The following is a 15701-nucleotide window of genomic DNA, read 5'->3' as shown; positions in this document are numbered from 1 at the left end:
AGAGGTGAGGGAGTGAGCCACGCGGATGGATATCTGAAGGGAGAATGTTCCCAGCAGAGTGCACAGCCAGTGCAAATGTCCTGTGATAGGAGCATGCTTAATACATACAAGGAGTTCACTGTAGCTGCAGCAGAGTGAGCCAGAGAAAGTAGCAGGAGGTAAGATCGAGCAGGGGTCAAAGAGGTAAGTTGTTAAAGAACTTTGGCTGTTGCTCAGAGAGAAAATCAGAATCATTGTATTTTTTTTGCCATGATCTATCCAGTATTTTTTTTTGTTTCATTAATCTACAATTACATAAGGAACATTATGTTTTCTAGACTCCCCCCTTCACCAAGTTCCCCCCACATACTCCATTAGTCACTGTCCATGAGAGTAGTAAGATGCTGTAGAATCACTACTTGTCTTCTCTGTGTTGCACAGCCCTCCCTGTGCCCACCACACACATTATACATGCTATTCCTAATGCCCCCTTTCTTCTCCCCCTGCTCTCCCTCCCTTCCCACCCATCCTCCCCAGTCCCTTTCCCTTTGGTAACTGTTAGTTCTTTCTTGGGTTCTGTGATTCTGCTGCTGTTTTGTTCCTTCAGTTTTTCCTTTGTTCTTATATTCCACATATGAGTGAAATCATTTGGTACTTGTCTTTCTCTGCTTGGCTTATTTCACTGAGCATAATACCCTCTAGCTCCATCCATGTTGCAAATGGTAGGATTTGTTTTCTTCTTATGGCTGAATAATATTCCATGGTGTATATGTACCACATCTTCTTTATCCATTCATCTACTGATGGACACTTAGGTTGCTTCCATTTCTTGGCTATTGTAAATAGTGCTGCAATAAACATAGGGATGTATCTGTCTTTCAAATTGGGCTACTGCATTCTTAGGGTAAATTCCTAGAAGTGGGATTCCTGGGTCAAATGGTATTTCTATTTTGAGCTTTTTGAGAAACCTCCATACTGCTTTCCACAATGGTTGAACTAATTTATATTCCCACCAGCATTGTAGGAGGGTTACCCTTTCTCCACAACCTTGCCAACATTTGTTGTTGTTTGTCTTTTGGATGGTGGCGATCCTTACTGGTGTGATGTGATATCTCATTGTGGTTTTAATTTGCATTTCTCTGATGACTAGCGATGTGGAGCATCTTTTCATGTGTCTGTTGGCCATCTGAATTTCTTCTTTGGAGAACTGTCTGTTCAGCTCCTCTGCCCATTTTTTAATAGGATTGTTTGCTTTTTGTTTGTTGAGGTGCGTGAGCTCTTTATATATTTTGGATGTCAACCCTTTATCAGAGCTGTTATTTATGAATATATTCTCCCATACTGTAGGATACCTTTTTGTTCTATTAATGGTGTCCTTTGCTGTGCAGAAGCTTTTCAGCTTGATATAGTCCCACTTGTTCATTTTTGCTTTTGTTTCCCTTGTCCAGCGAGATATGTTCATGAAGAAGTTGCTCATGTTTATGTCCAAGAGATTTTTGCCTATGTTTTTTCTAAGAGTTTCATGGTTTCATGGCTTACATTCAGGTCTTTGATCCATTTCGAATTTACTTTTTTGTATGGGGTTAGACAATGATCCAGTTTCATTCTCCTGCATGTAGCTGTCCAGTTTTGCCAACACCAGCTGTTGAAGAGGCTGTCATTTCCCCATTGTATGTCCATGGCTCCTTTTTGTATATTAATTGACCATATATGTTTGGGAGAATCATTGTATTTTAAAATAAACTTTTTAATATACTTATATTCCCAAATGAATTAATAGTTAAAAAATGAATACATGGACTCTTCTAATATTTCAATAAAGTACTCTTGGTAGAGTTGAGGTTTATAAAGTTTAATCTATTATTCTGTATATTTCAAAATTCAAGTATTTTTAAAAAATAAATAAATGTACCTATTTGACTTAGGAAACTTAGCTTTCTACTTTTGAAGTGAATCATTTAATGACACCATTATTTAGAATGCAAAGTTGTCCTTCAGAGTATTACAAGCTATAACATTGCTTCATTCCCCACCTCGTTTCCGCCCCCACAAGACCCTTCCAGTAGTTAAGCATAGCTTTGCCCAATCTTAAATCAAAAAACAATTGTGCATAGAAAGTAGAGAAAGATTATTTATTTTATAGTAGTTCTCATTATCAAACAGAGTTGTAAATAGTAACTTACTCTTAAACAGTAGTCTTTAAAGTTTGATTATTTTCTGAAAGCTTTAGAGGGAGTGTTATTCCATAACATTTAAAAATATTTGAAATGACACATATTTTACATTGTATAATTATTATACAACTGTATTTAATTGCATATATGATTTCCTTTTGCCTGAGATGAAAATCCTAGACAGTCTCTATGATCCAACATAAATAGCACACTTGTATAAGTTCATCTCAGAATGAGAATTAGGGTATTTAGAGACAAATATGTATTAAAAATCATGGTATATATCTGTAAAAGAGCAATATACCTTCAGATGTACTTAGGTCACAGCAAAAATATTATTTGTGTAGAATTTATTCTGCTGAATAAACAATTTTTAACTGTAGCAGCCAATACTAGTCATAGAACAATTTTCAATTAATAGAGGTACAAACCTAGGGTATAAAGTTAATATTTCCAAGACTTCATCTGGATAACAGCAACAAAGAAGTTCTTTTAAAAATGTCAGGTTAAGCAGGGATTTTGTATTTTTTGTTTCTTTTTGCAGTGAGATCAGAAGTTCAGTTTTGGATGTTAACTTTGTGTTTATACTCAGATATCCAAGAAGAGAGAGGTTTGGACTGGATAAATTAAGTGGGAGTATTTGTGATATCCGTGTTATTTAAAGACAGTAGACTGAAAGCAAGATCACCAAGAAATGAGTGGATTCTAACAGAAGAGGCCCAATGTTGGAGCCATGCAGCATTCCAACACTGAGAGGACAGGAAGAAGGGGAGGAAGGAAGAGAATGAGAAAGAGCAACTAGCCAAGGAGATACAAGACTGAATAGTGTACAGGGAATGCACAGCCTATGTGGATTCTGAATGGACCCCTGGGATTCATTACATCATAATCTTGATAAGAGCAGTTTTGATGGAGTAATGAAATAAACACCTGATTGCGTTTAACAAGGAGTGCAAAATGGAGAGGATTTCCACTCTAGTAACTTCATAGGTAAATTGAATCAACCCTCCAGATAAGGAAAACTAGACAAATTGGCAAAAAACAAACAAACAAAAAAGACCCCAACTCCTCCAAGGTACTGGAGAACTAACAGAAAACTTAGTGAGCAATGCAAAGCAGTTACAGATGCCTTTTTCTTAGCAGAATCTACTGATGATGGAAATGTCAACTGAAAGGTTGAGAAACTGAATAGAACTTTCAATGACCACTCAGTGCTGGTGGGCAACACTGGACTCCAGGTTTGCCAAGGAATATGAGCCCTGTTAAGAAACAAAAACAAAAACCCAAGTCCCAGTGAGTTGGGATCCAGAGTGAATAGAAAAACAGATCCAACCAGGGACCCAGATTTAGTTTCGAAGTTCTCAATTTCTGATTAGATTAAAATAATCAGTGGGGAGGGGCCAGTTTTGTCCTCAGAGGATATTTGGCGGTCTCTGAGATGTCTTTCATTATTATACTGAGGGCTGCTACTGGCATCTAGTGGGTAGAGACCAGAGATGCTGCTTAAAATCCTAAAATGTACAGGACATCCCCCATGACACAAAACTGATCAGCTAACAATGTCAGTAGTGCAGAGGTCCAGAAAACCTGGATCAAGGTTACCTGGAATAGCTGGTGCCCCTAGTTGCCTTCAGAAAGTAATAAATTCTTTTTAGAATGAAAATAACCCTATTCTGGGACTCAAGCTCTAACTATAATTGGTTGTATACAAAATCTCATGAGAGGTCAACATAATCAGGTACATAAGGAGGTAAGACAATGAGATCAAAATTAAAAGAAACAGAACAGATATGCAGACACATAATGAAATATCTCACGAATTTCATATTTTTAATTTGTATTATGGAAAATTTCAAACATATATAAAAGCAGAAGAAATAGGCATATAGAAAGAAAAATGAACACCCATCTCTCACTCCTGATAGACCCATCTACTACTCAGGAATGCAATAAAAATGAACTCATAAAAGCTTTTGTTTCATCCATCCTGCTCTACCACCACTAATATTCTAAGACATGTTTATAACATTTCATTTATAAGTATTTCAGCATAGACCCCTAAAAGATAAAGACTTCTTTTAAAAATATATTTTATGAACTGAATGTGTACCCCCAAAATTCACATGTGGATATCGCTAACCTCCAAAATAGGATGGTATTTGGAGATGCGACCATGTTCAGAGAAATTCAGCTTCTTCCGTTTTCCTCCCAGAGGGGGCATAGACTTCTTTCCCCCACAGGTAATTATTTGTTTTAGAATTTAACATTTTATATTTTAAATATAAGCAAAGAAAGGCATAAGTATATTCTTAATATATTCCCATTTCTAAGATAAATAATAGCATATTTATTTCTTTTACTGCTTTTAATGTGATACATTTTTTGTTATAGCTTGCTACTTAATGTGAGAGTAATTTAAATTGATTTCCTCATTTATCATTATTGACTTTGTTTCATATCTATTTGTTATTTACATAGTTCCTCATTCTTTAATAAATATAAAGATGACAGGAAGGCATCCTTTATATCCATTTTATATGTTGAAATCAAGAGTTTGTAATTCTTTCAATTGTTTTTATGAATCCTTCCAAAACATCTTTCCAAACTGGAGCTAAATAATATGCCTGAATTTTATCAACTTTTTTCTTCTCATGTGTTTTGACTTTTTGTTTTGAGTCTTTAAAATGAAAAAATATAACAGTTGCATAATACGAAAGTAATCAACCATTTCAAGTACTGTGAAGACTGTTTTCACTCTCATGAGATTAAGGGAATGAATTGAGCAGAATACATACTCTGTGCCCTTACATGTGTTTCTAAAAAAATGCTTGCAGCTGCTCTAAAAAAGAAACTGTTAAACCACAGACTGGCAGAAAATATGTGTAAAACACATATCTGACAGAGGGCTTGTATCTAAAATATACAAAGAACTCTTAAAATTCAACAGTAGGAAAAAAAAAACCAATGTAAAAATGGAAAAAATGAACAAAAGATTTGAACAGACACTTCAGCAAAGAAGATATACAGATGGCAAATAAGCATATGAAAAGATGCTCAACATCATTTGTCATTAGGGAACTGAAAATTAAAACAATAATGATATACTATTACCCACCTATTAGAATGGCTAAAACCCAAACATCTGACAATAACAGTTGCTGGTGAGGATGTGGAACAGCAGGTCTCATTTACAGCTGCTGGGAATGTAAAGTGGTACAGCCTTTGCATTCCCCGCATAGGGAAAAATACAGGGTTTGCATTTTCTTACAAACCTAAATACAGTCAGCGCACAGTTCAGCAATCAGTCCAAATCCAGTCCAAATACGAGTTCAAAATCTTAGGTATTTACCTAACTGATTTGAAAATCTATGTCCACAGAAAATTGTTTACAGCAGCTTTATTCATAATGACCAAAAACTGGAAACAACTAAGATGTCTCTAATGAGCGAATGGATAGACAAACTGTGATACATCCATGCAATGGAAATATGATTCAGTGATATGAAGAAATGAGCTATCAAGTGGTGAAAGACATAGACATATCTTAAATGCATATTGTTAAGTCAAAGAAAGCTATAACACAAAAAATAAAAAAATAAAATCATTGGTTTCCAGAGGTTTAGGGTGAGGAGAGGAATATTGAATATGTAAAGCATAGGGATTTTTCTTTTAGGGCAATGAAACAATTCTGAATGATACTATAATGATGGATATAAAACACTCTGCACGTCAAGACCAGTACACTGAGAAGCCTAAAACATTCCTCACATACAGATTTCCTGGTTCTGTAAACACACAGCAATTTTGTTAAATTTTATTGTGTTTTCTCGCCATTAAGAGAAAAAAAATGTATAGCTTGTTTATAATTGTAGCCTCTACACCACATTACCTAACTGGGGAAAGCTGTTGTTTAGGCCCGGCATTGATGAAGCCTGAATCTTCCACTAACAATTTTACCCATCAGGTGACTGTGATGATTGTGAGAATTTTCTACAAACTAGCTTCTGGCTCCATTCATTTCAACTTTGTTTTTCTTCATTACCCACATACTTCTGGCACCAGGTCCATTGGACACATTCACTAGCACATCATGATAGAGCCTCTGGCCATGGATCTTTGGGTCATAATGTCCAGGTGAGTCGGCACAGTGATCTGTGGGAGTGTTGCTGACAGCCATTCCTACACCAGTGCACCTACTAAATCTTTTTTTTTATATGAAATGGGTTTATATTTAATAAACAATTAATTCTATGATTTTACTTTTTTTTTCATTTTTAATTTTTTATTAAAGTATTATTGATATACACTCTTATGAAGGTTTCACATGAAAAAACAATGTGGTTATTACATTTATCCATATTATCAAGTCCCCACCTATACCCCAATGCAGGCACTGTCCATCAGTGTAGTAAGATGCCACAGATTCACTATGTGCCTTCTCTGTGCTACACTGTTTTCCCCGTGATCCCTCACACCACGTGAACTAAACATACTACCCTTCAATCCCCTTCACCCTCCCTCCCCACCCACCCTTCCACACCCCTCCTCTTTGGTAACCACTAGTCCCTTCTTGGAGTTTCTGAGTTTGATACTATTTTGTTCCTTCAGTTTTGCTTCATTGTTATACTCCACAAATGAGGGAAATCATTTGGCACTTGTCTTTCTCCACCTGGCTTATTTCATTGAGCATAATATCTTCCAGCTCCATCTATGTTGTTGCAAACGGTAGGATTTGTTTATGGCTGAATAGTATTCCATTGTGTATATGTACCACCTCTTCTTTATCCATTCATCTACTGATGGACACTTAGGTTGCTTCTATATCTTGGCTATTGTGAATAGTGCTGTGATGAACATAGGGGTGCATATGTCTTTTTGAATCTAAGAAGTTGTATTCTTTTAGTAAATTCCAAGGAGTGGGAATCCCAGATCAAATGGTATTTCTATTTTTAGTTTTTTGAGGAACCTCCATATTGCTTTCAACAATGGTTGAACTAGCTTACATTCCCACCAGCAGTGTAGGATGGTTCTCCTTTCTCTGCATCCTCGTTAGTATTTGTTCTCAGTCTTTTCAATGCTGGCTATCCTTACTTGTCTGAGGTGATATCTCATTGTGGTTTTAATTGGCATTTCCCTGATGATTAGTGATGTGGAGCATTTTTTCAAGTGTCTGTTGGCCATCTAAATTTCTTCTTTGGAGAACTGTCTCTTCATATCCTCTGCCCATTTTTTAATTGGGTTATTTGCTTTTTGGGTGTTGAGGTGTTTGAGTTATTTATGTATTTTGGATGTGAACCCCTTGTCATATGTCATTCACAAATGTATTCTCCCATACTGTAGGATGCCTTTTTGTTCTGCTGATGGTGTCCTTTGCCATACAGAAACTTTTTAGTTTGATGTAGACCCATGAGTTCATTTTTTATTTTGTTTCCCTTGCTTGAGCAGATGTGTTCAGGAAGAAATTGCTCATGCTTATATTCAGGAGATTTTTGCCTATGTTGTCTTCTAAGAGTTTTATGGTTTCATGACTTACATTCAAGTCTTTAATCCATTTTGAGTTTACTTTTGTGTATGGGGTTAAACAATAATCCAGTTTCATTTTCTTGCATGTAGCTGTCCAGTTTTGCCAACATCAGCTGTTGAAGAGACTGTCATTTCCCCATTGTATGTCCATGGCTCCTTTATCGTATATTAATTGACCATATATGGTTGGGTTTATATTAGGGCTCTCTAGTCTGCTCCATTGGTCTAAGGGTCTGTTCTTCTGCCAGTACCAATTCTCTTGATTACTGTGGCTTTGCAGTAGAGCTTGAAGTTGGGGAGCATAATCCCCCCAGCTTTATTTTTCCTTCTCAGGATTGTTTTAGCTATTCGGGGTCTTTTGTGGTTCCATATGAATTTTAGAATGATTTTCTGTAGTTTGTTGAAGAATGCTGTTGGTATTTTGGTAGGAATTGCATTGAAACTGTAGATTGCTCTAGGCAGGATAACCATTTTGACAATATTAATTCTTCCTATCCATGATCATGGGATGTGTTTCCATTTATTGGTATCTTCTTTAAATTCTCTCATGAGTTTCTTGTAGTTTTCATTGTATAGGTCTTCTTCACTTCCTTGATTAGGTTATTCCTAGGTACTTTATTCTTTTTGGTGCAACTATGAATGGAATTGTTTTCCTGATTTTTTTTCTGCTAGTTCATTGTTAGTGCATAGGTATGCCACAGATTTCTGTGTATTAATTTTGTATCCTGCAACTTTGCTGAATTAAGATATTATATCTAGTAGTTTTGGAGTGGATTCTTTAGGGTTTTGTATGTACAATATCATGTCATCTGCAAACAGGGACAGTTTAACTTCTTCCTTGCCAATCTGGATTCCTTTTCTTTGTGTTGTCTGACTGCCATGCCTAGGACGTCCAGTACTATGTTGAAAAGACGTGGAGAGAGTGGGCATCCTTATCTTGTTCCTTATCTTAAAAGAAAAGCTTTTGGCTTTTCACTGTTGAGTATAATGTTGGCTGTGGGTTTGTCATGTATGGCCTTTATTATGTTGAGGTACTTCCCCTCTATACCCATTTTGTTGAAAGATGTTATCATGAATGGATGTTGAATTTTGTCAAATGCTTTTTCAGCATCTATGGAGATGATCCTTGGTTTTTGTCCTTCTTTTTGTTGATGTGATGGATGATGAGTATTTTGTTGAGTATGTTTTCATCTATGTTCATCAAGTATATTGGTCTGTAATTTTCTTTTTTGTGGTGTCTTTGCCTGGTTTTGGTATTAGAGTGATGCTGGCCTCATAGAATGAGTTTGGAAGTATTCCCTCTTCTTCTACTCTTTGGAAAACTTAAAGGAGGATAGGTATTAGGTCTTCACTAAATGTTTGATAAAATTCAGCGGTGAAGCCATCAGGTCCAGGAATTTTGTTCTTGGGTAGGTTTTTGATTACCAGTTCAATTTTGTTACTTGTAATTGGTCTGTTCATATTTTCTGTTTCTTTCTGGGTCAGCCTTGGATGGTTGCACTTTTCTAGAAAGTTTTCCAGTTTATTACCATATCATTTTTCATAGTATTCTCTAATAATTCTTTGTATTTCTGTGCTGTCCATAGTTATTTTTCCTTTCTTATTTCTTATTCTGTTTATGTGTGTAGACTCTCTTTTTTTCTTGATAAGTCTGACTAGGGGTTTATCTATTTTGTTTATTTTCTAGAAGAACCAGCTCTTGCTTTCAATGATTCTTTCTATTGTTTTATTCATCTCAATTTTATTTATTTATGCTCTACTTTTTGTTATATCCCTCCTTCTACTGACTTTGGGCCTCATTTGTGCTGCTTTTTCTAGTTTCATTAACTGTGAGTTGAGACTGTTCATATGGGATTGTTCTTTCCTGAGGTAGGCAATATGGTTTTCTCTTAGCATGGCCTTCACTGCATCCCACAGATTCTGTGTTGTTGAATTATTGTTGTCATTTGTCTCCATACATTGCTTGATCTCTGGTCTGCTTTTGATTTGGTCATTGATCCATTGATTATTTAGGAGCATGTTGTGAAGCCTCCATGTGTTTGTGGGATTTTTCATTTTCTTTGTGTAATTTATTTCTAGTTTTATACCTTTGTGGTCTGAGAAACTGGTTGATACAATTTCAATCATTTTGAATTTACTGAGGCTCTTTTTGTGGCCTAGTATATGATCTATTCTTGAAAATGTTCCATGTGCACTTGAGAAGAATGTGTATTCAACTGCTTTTAGGTGGAGAGTTCTGTAGATGTCTGTTAGGTCCATCTGTTCTAATGTGTTGTTCAGTGCCTCTGTCTCCTTACTTCTTTTCTATCTGGTTGACCTGTCCTTCAGAGTGAGTGGAGTTTTGAAGTCTCCTAGAATGAATTCATTGCATTCTATTTCCCCTTTTAATTCTGTTAGTATTTCTTTCACATATGTAGGTGCTCCTGTGTTGGGTGCATAGATATTTATAATGGTTATATCTTCTTGTTGGATTGACCCTTTTATCATTATGTAATGCCCTTCTTTGTCTGTTGTGACTTTCTTTGTTTTGAAGTCTGTTTTGTCTGATACAAGTACTGTAACTCCTGCTTTTTTCTCCCTATTAGTTGCATGAAATATCTTTTTCTATCCCTTCACTTTTAGTTTGTATATGCTTTTGGGTTTAAAGTGAGTCTCTTATAGGCAGCATATAGATGGGTCTTGCTTTTTCATCCATTCTCTTACTCCATGTCTTTTAATTGGTGCATTCAGTCCATTTACATTTAGGATGATTATTGATAGGTATGTACTTACTGCTATTGCAGGCTTTAGACATGTGATTACCAAAGGTTCAAGGTTAACTTCCTTACTATCTAAGAGTTCTAACTGAACTCACTTAATATGCTATTACAAACACAATCTAAAGGTCCTTTTTTTCTCCTCCTTTTTCTTCCTCCTCCATTCTTTATATATTAGGTGTCATATTCTGTACTCTTTGTTTATCTCTTGATTGAATTTGGGGATAGTTAATTTAATTTTGCATTTGCTTAGTAACTAGCTGTTCTACTTTCTTTACTGTGGTTTTATTACCTCTGGTGACAGCTATTAAACCTTAGGAATACTTCCTTCTATAGCAGTCCCTCCAAAATACACTGTAGAGATGGTTTGTGGGAGGTATATTTCTCTCAGCTTTTGCTTATCTGGAAATTGTTTAATCCCTCCTTCAAATTTAAATGATAATCTTGCCAGATAAAGTAATCTTGGTTCCAGGCCCTTCTGCTTCATGGCATTAAATACATCATGCCACTCCCTTCTGGCCTGTAAGGTTTCTGCTGAGAAGTCTGATGATAGCCTGATGGGCTTTCCTTTGTATGTGATCTTATTTCTCTCTCTGGCTGCTTTTAATAGTCTGTCCTTATCCTTGATCTTTGCCATTTTAAAATAACTCTATGTCTTGGTCTTGTCTTCCTTGGGTCCCTTGTGTTGGGAGATCTGTGCACCTCCATGTCCTGAGAGACTATCTCCTTCCCCAGATTGGGGAAGTTTTCAGCAATTACCTCCTCAAAGACACTTTCTATCCCCTTTTCTCTCTCTTGTTCTTCTGGTATCCCTTTAATGTGAATATTGTTCTATTTGGGTTGATCACACAGTTCTCTCAATATTCTTTCATTCTTAGAGTTTTTTTAATCTCTGTTTCTCAGTTTCTTTGTTTTTCTCTAGTTTCTATTTCATTTATTGTCTCTTCCACCATATCTAATCTGCTTTTAATACCTTTTATTGTGCTTTTCAACGATTGGATCTCTGACCATAATTCATTCCTGAATTCTTGAATATTTTTCTGTACCTCCATAAGCATGTTAATCATTTTTAGTTTGAACTTCCTTTCAGGAAGATTCATGAGGTTGATGTCATTTAAATCTTTCTCAGGAGTTGTGTTCATAATTTTACTTTAAACCATGTTCCTTTGGCATTTTATATTTGTATATGGTGCCCTCTAGTGCCCATAAGCTCTACTCTCTGGAGCTGCTCAGCTCCTGAAGCAATGTTGGGGGTTTCAGGTGAGTGGTATTGGTGCCTGGAGGGAGGAAAGAGCTGCTTCCTGGCTGCTATGCCTGTTTCCACTGCCTGAACAAGTAGGCTGAGCACACAGGTATAAGCCTCTATGCTTTGTATTTGCAGTTGGTGTAGACAGGTCTTCCGTCTGACTGGCCTAATGCCAGGGTAGCATTTGCCAGTTTGCAAGCCAGGTGGGGCTGGCTGGGACAAAGGCAGAGTAGGCTGCATATCTTGGAGGGGGTCCTTGGAGCTGTACAGCCAGACAGGTAGCTGGAGCACCTAAAGGTTGTGAAAGCTCCCAACCTGCTGGGCAGAGTGCACCTGGATGATTTTTGTCTACCTGCCCTTTCTCCTGAGCAGTAAGCTCTGTGCAATCCTTGCCCCTTTAGCCCCTTTAGCAGCCCTCTTGCTCTTAGGATGTCTCTCAGACTTCCCACCTTTCTTTTGTCCCAGAGCAGTCAGATATGGATCCCTGCTTTCCACAAGCATCTGGAATCTCAGTCTCTCCAGGAATTCTGCCTGTCTTAGCTTTCCAACCCCCTAATCATGAGAGAAACATGCAAGCACCATGTAATGTAGTTTGTGCTCCCAGAGCAGATCTCTGGAGTTAGGTTTTCAGCTGTCCCAGGCCTCCACTCCCTCCCTGCTCTGTTTCTCTTCCTTCTGCCAGAGAGCTGGGCTGGGGGAAGGGCTTGGGTCCTGCTGGGCCATGGCTTTGTTATGTTACCCTGTTCCGTGAGGTTTATTCTTTTCTCCAGGTGTATGCAGTTTGACTCAGTCCTCTTTCCTGTTGCTCTTTCAGGATTAGTTGTATTAATTATTTTTTCATATTATATGTGGTTTTAGGAGGAAGACTCTGTCTCACCTCTCATGCCACCATCTTTAATCCTCTCTATATCTACTAATATCTTAAAGATAAATTGAAGTGGCTGAAAATTTTATAAAAAATACATTAATATGTGAACACATTGCTAGGCCCCCTCCTATGGCTTACAAAGGCCTGTAAGTGAGGACCAGAAGTTTAAGTTTCTGCAGCTTCACAGAAAATCAGGCTGCAGGCACTAAGAGTCTTTGATGTTCTCTTTTATTTTTTTAGTTTTCAAGGTGAAATAATAATCAAGATGATCAGTTAAGAGTGAGAATGGGGATAAGATGTATTTTTTTGGAATAGAAAATAATGTATGAAACAGCCATGAAACTGGAAAAGTTAGTAGACTAGGGAAATCTAGCATGGTTGTTGAGCAGGACTCCCTTTTGAAGTTCATAGGGAAGAATTTATAGAAAGACAGGTAGGCATGATGGTGCATTGTACTTCAGTCATACTTGGCCATACACATGTAGACAAAGAGTAGGTGGAGAATTTTCGCAGGGGTTTCATTTACCAAAAAAATAGAGGGAGTTGACAGGGATCAAGTAAGAAGATGTATGCAAGAAGGTGATTATAGTGCTGGACCCTGGATTTAACCTGTGCAAGGAAAGAAGAGAGGAACCAAAGGTTGACAGTTAGTAGAAAATGGTAGAATCACAGATTGACAGTCCCAGTGGATCAAAAGATTGTTAAAATTGAGTCCGCAGAGAGTAAACTGTAAAGATGCAAAGTGGTGATCAGAGATGGAATGCATGGAATGGAGATACAGATGGGCTGCTGCTGATGGCAGTGATAAAGTCTACATACAGGGTGACCATTGACCAAGTACATAGCTAGGTGGTGTTGATGACAGGTTTACTAGGAGAGAAGTTCAAGGACCTGAAAGAACAGGATGTTGAAATAATCATTTATGTGTATATCAAAATCCCAAGAATTAAGATAGGTGTACAAATGAATTGAATGACAGTGGGGCAGGTGCAAACACCAGTAAGAAATGAGGAGGAAGAACATGGGAGTTAGTACATGAAAGCATCAATGAGTGGCCATGGATACTAATCTGATGACATGAGATTCACATCTGAATAGGGAGGAAGTAAAATGGCCCAGAAGCAGCAATGAGGAGCAGAGAACCCAGTTCCAGAAAGTGACAGTTAGGGAGGAAAGTGCTACCAACTAAGAGGCTAAAGAGCAGACATAGCCTCAGAAGAAAGCCTCATTTTACTTTTGAGTAACATGATGAAGGAAAGGTCCAGAAAGTACGTTGGATTTTGCTGTGTATTATCTGGAATTCCAAATAGCACACATTCTATTACAAGCTCAATGTCTAGCTGTAATTTCCTGGTTACTGTGCAGTGAATAAAGGTTTATCTGAGGTGATGAAGTGTTGCACGTTTTTCTAATAAATGGAAAAGGTGAGGTTAGAGAAAGTGTGTGTTTGTGTATGCATATAGTTTACATATTCAAAAAAATATGGAGGGTAATAAGAAATAGCAGTATTTTCCTTGTAGGGGAAACTAATATGAAAGGGAAACTTTTACCTTTTATTTTATAACCTGCTGTAGTGCAATATTATAGTGCACAATGATGTGAGACAAAATGTGAATACTTATTGGTTCTTTAGTATTAAGGAATTGTTAGTTTTTCTTAGGTGTGACCAGGGTGTTGTGGTTATATTTTAGAAAGTTATAATTTAGAGATGCACATGTATTTACAGATAAAATATTTTTAGATATTTGCCTAAATTAATATGAAACAGAGTGGATAAGAGGTACAGATAGGAGACAAAGATAAAACAAGATCATTCAGGGGTTCAATAATGCTGAAGCTAGATTAAGGTTACATGGGGGTTCAAACACTATGCTGTCTACTTTTTATTCAAATTGTCCATAATAAAAAGTTTTAAAAAATAACTTTTAAACTTATCAGACATAGCAATAGGTTAATATCTATTCAGATCAAATTATTTCAATTCTGCATCTTATTATTTATATTAAATTTTAGGGATGCATTGGTGCAAGTATTCATGATCCTAGCCCTCATGTTTATGGCTGAAAGCAAAATCAGTTAGTAATCTCCTGCAAAGTCATGGGATGGATGGAGGAGGGCTTAGTAAGCCATGTTGAGGAGTTTGGTTTTATCCCCAAGACAGTGAGAAACCATTTTTTGTTTTTCTTTTTTGAGAGGGCATCCCTCATATTTATTGATCATATGGTTGTTAACAACAATAAAATTCTATATAGGGGACTCAATGCACAATCATTAATCAACCCCAAGCCTAATTCTCAACAGTCTCCAATCTTGTGAAGCATAACGAACAAGTTTTTACATGGTTAACAAGTTCTTACATAGTGAATAAGTTCTTACATGGTGAACAGTGCAAGGGCAGTCATATCACAGGAACTTTCGGTTTTGATCACGCATCATGAACTATAAACAATCAGGTCAAATATGATTATTCGTTTGATTTTTATACTTGATTTAAATGTGAATCCCACATTTCTCCCTTATTATTATTATTATTATTATTATTTTTAATAAAATGCTGAAGTGGTAGGTAGATACAAGATAAAGGTAGAAAACATAGTTTAGTGGTGTAAGAGGGCAAATGTAGATGATCAGGTGTGTGCCTACAGACTAAGTATTAATCCAAGCTACACAAGGGCAACAAAACATCCACGGATGCAGAAGATTTCTCTCAAAACAGGGGGGGTGAGGTTCTAAGCCTCACCTCTGTTGATCCCCAATTTCTCACCTGATGGCCCCTCTGCGACTGTGCCTTTCTTAGGTTGTTCCTCCCTTGAGGAATCTTACCCGTCTCTGGCTAACCAGTCATCTTCTGGGGCCATACAGGGAAATGTGAAGTTGGTAAGTGAGAGGGAAGTAATATTGTTTGAAAAGGTTAGCTTTCTACTTCTTTGCAGATTTATGCCCTGTGGCTTCTATGCCCAATATTTGTCTTGAGGTATCTTTACCACTTGGAAGAATTATGATACTCGGTAATTTTGATATGAGGCACGAATTCTACCTAAGGGTTGTAATTAAGAAGGAAGAAGAAAAGCTATAGAGGTAGCAGACGGAAGAAAACATGGGAAGATTGATTATTTCTTTGACATATCTTCTTGTAGTGTAACATAAGCATGTAT

The sequence above is a fragment of the Manis pentadactyla genome, chromosome 10 (assembly GCF_030020395.1).
Source record: "Manis pentadactyla isolate mManPen7 chromosome 10, mManPen7.hap1, whole genome shotgun sequence".
Classification (NCBI taxonomy): domain Eukaryota; kingdom Metazoa; phylum Chordata; class Mammalia; order Pholidota; family Manidae; genus Manis; species Manis pentadactyla.
Note: the sequence above shows the minus strand (reverse complement) of the source record.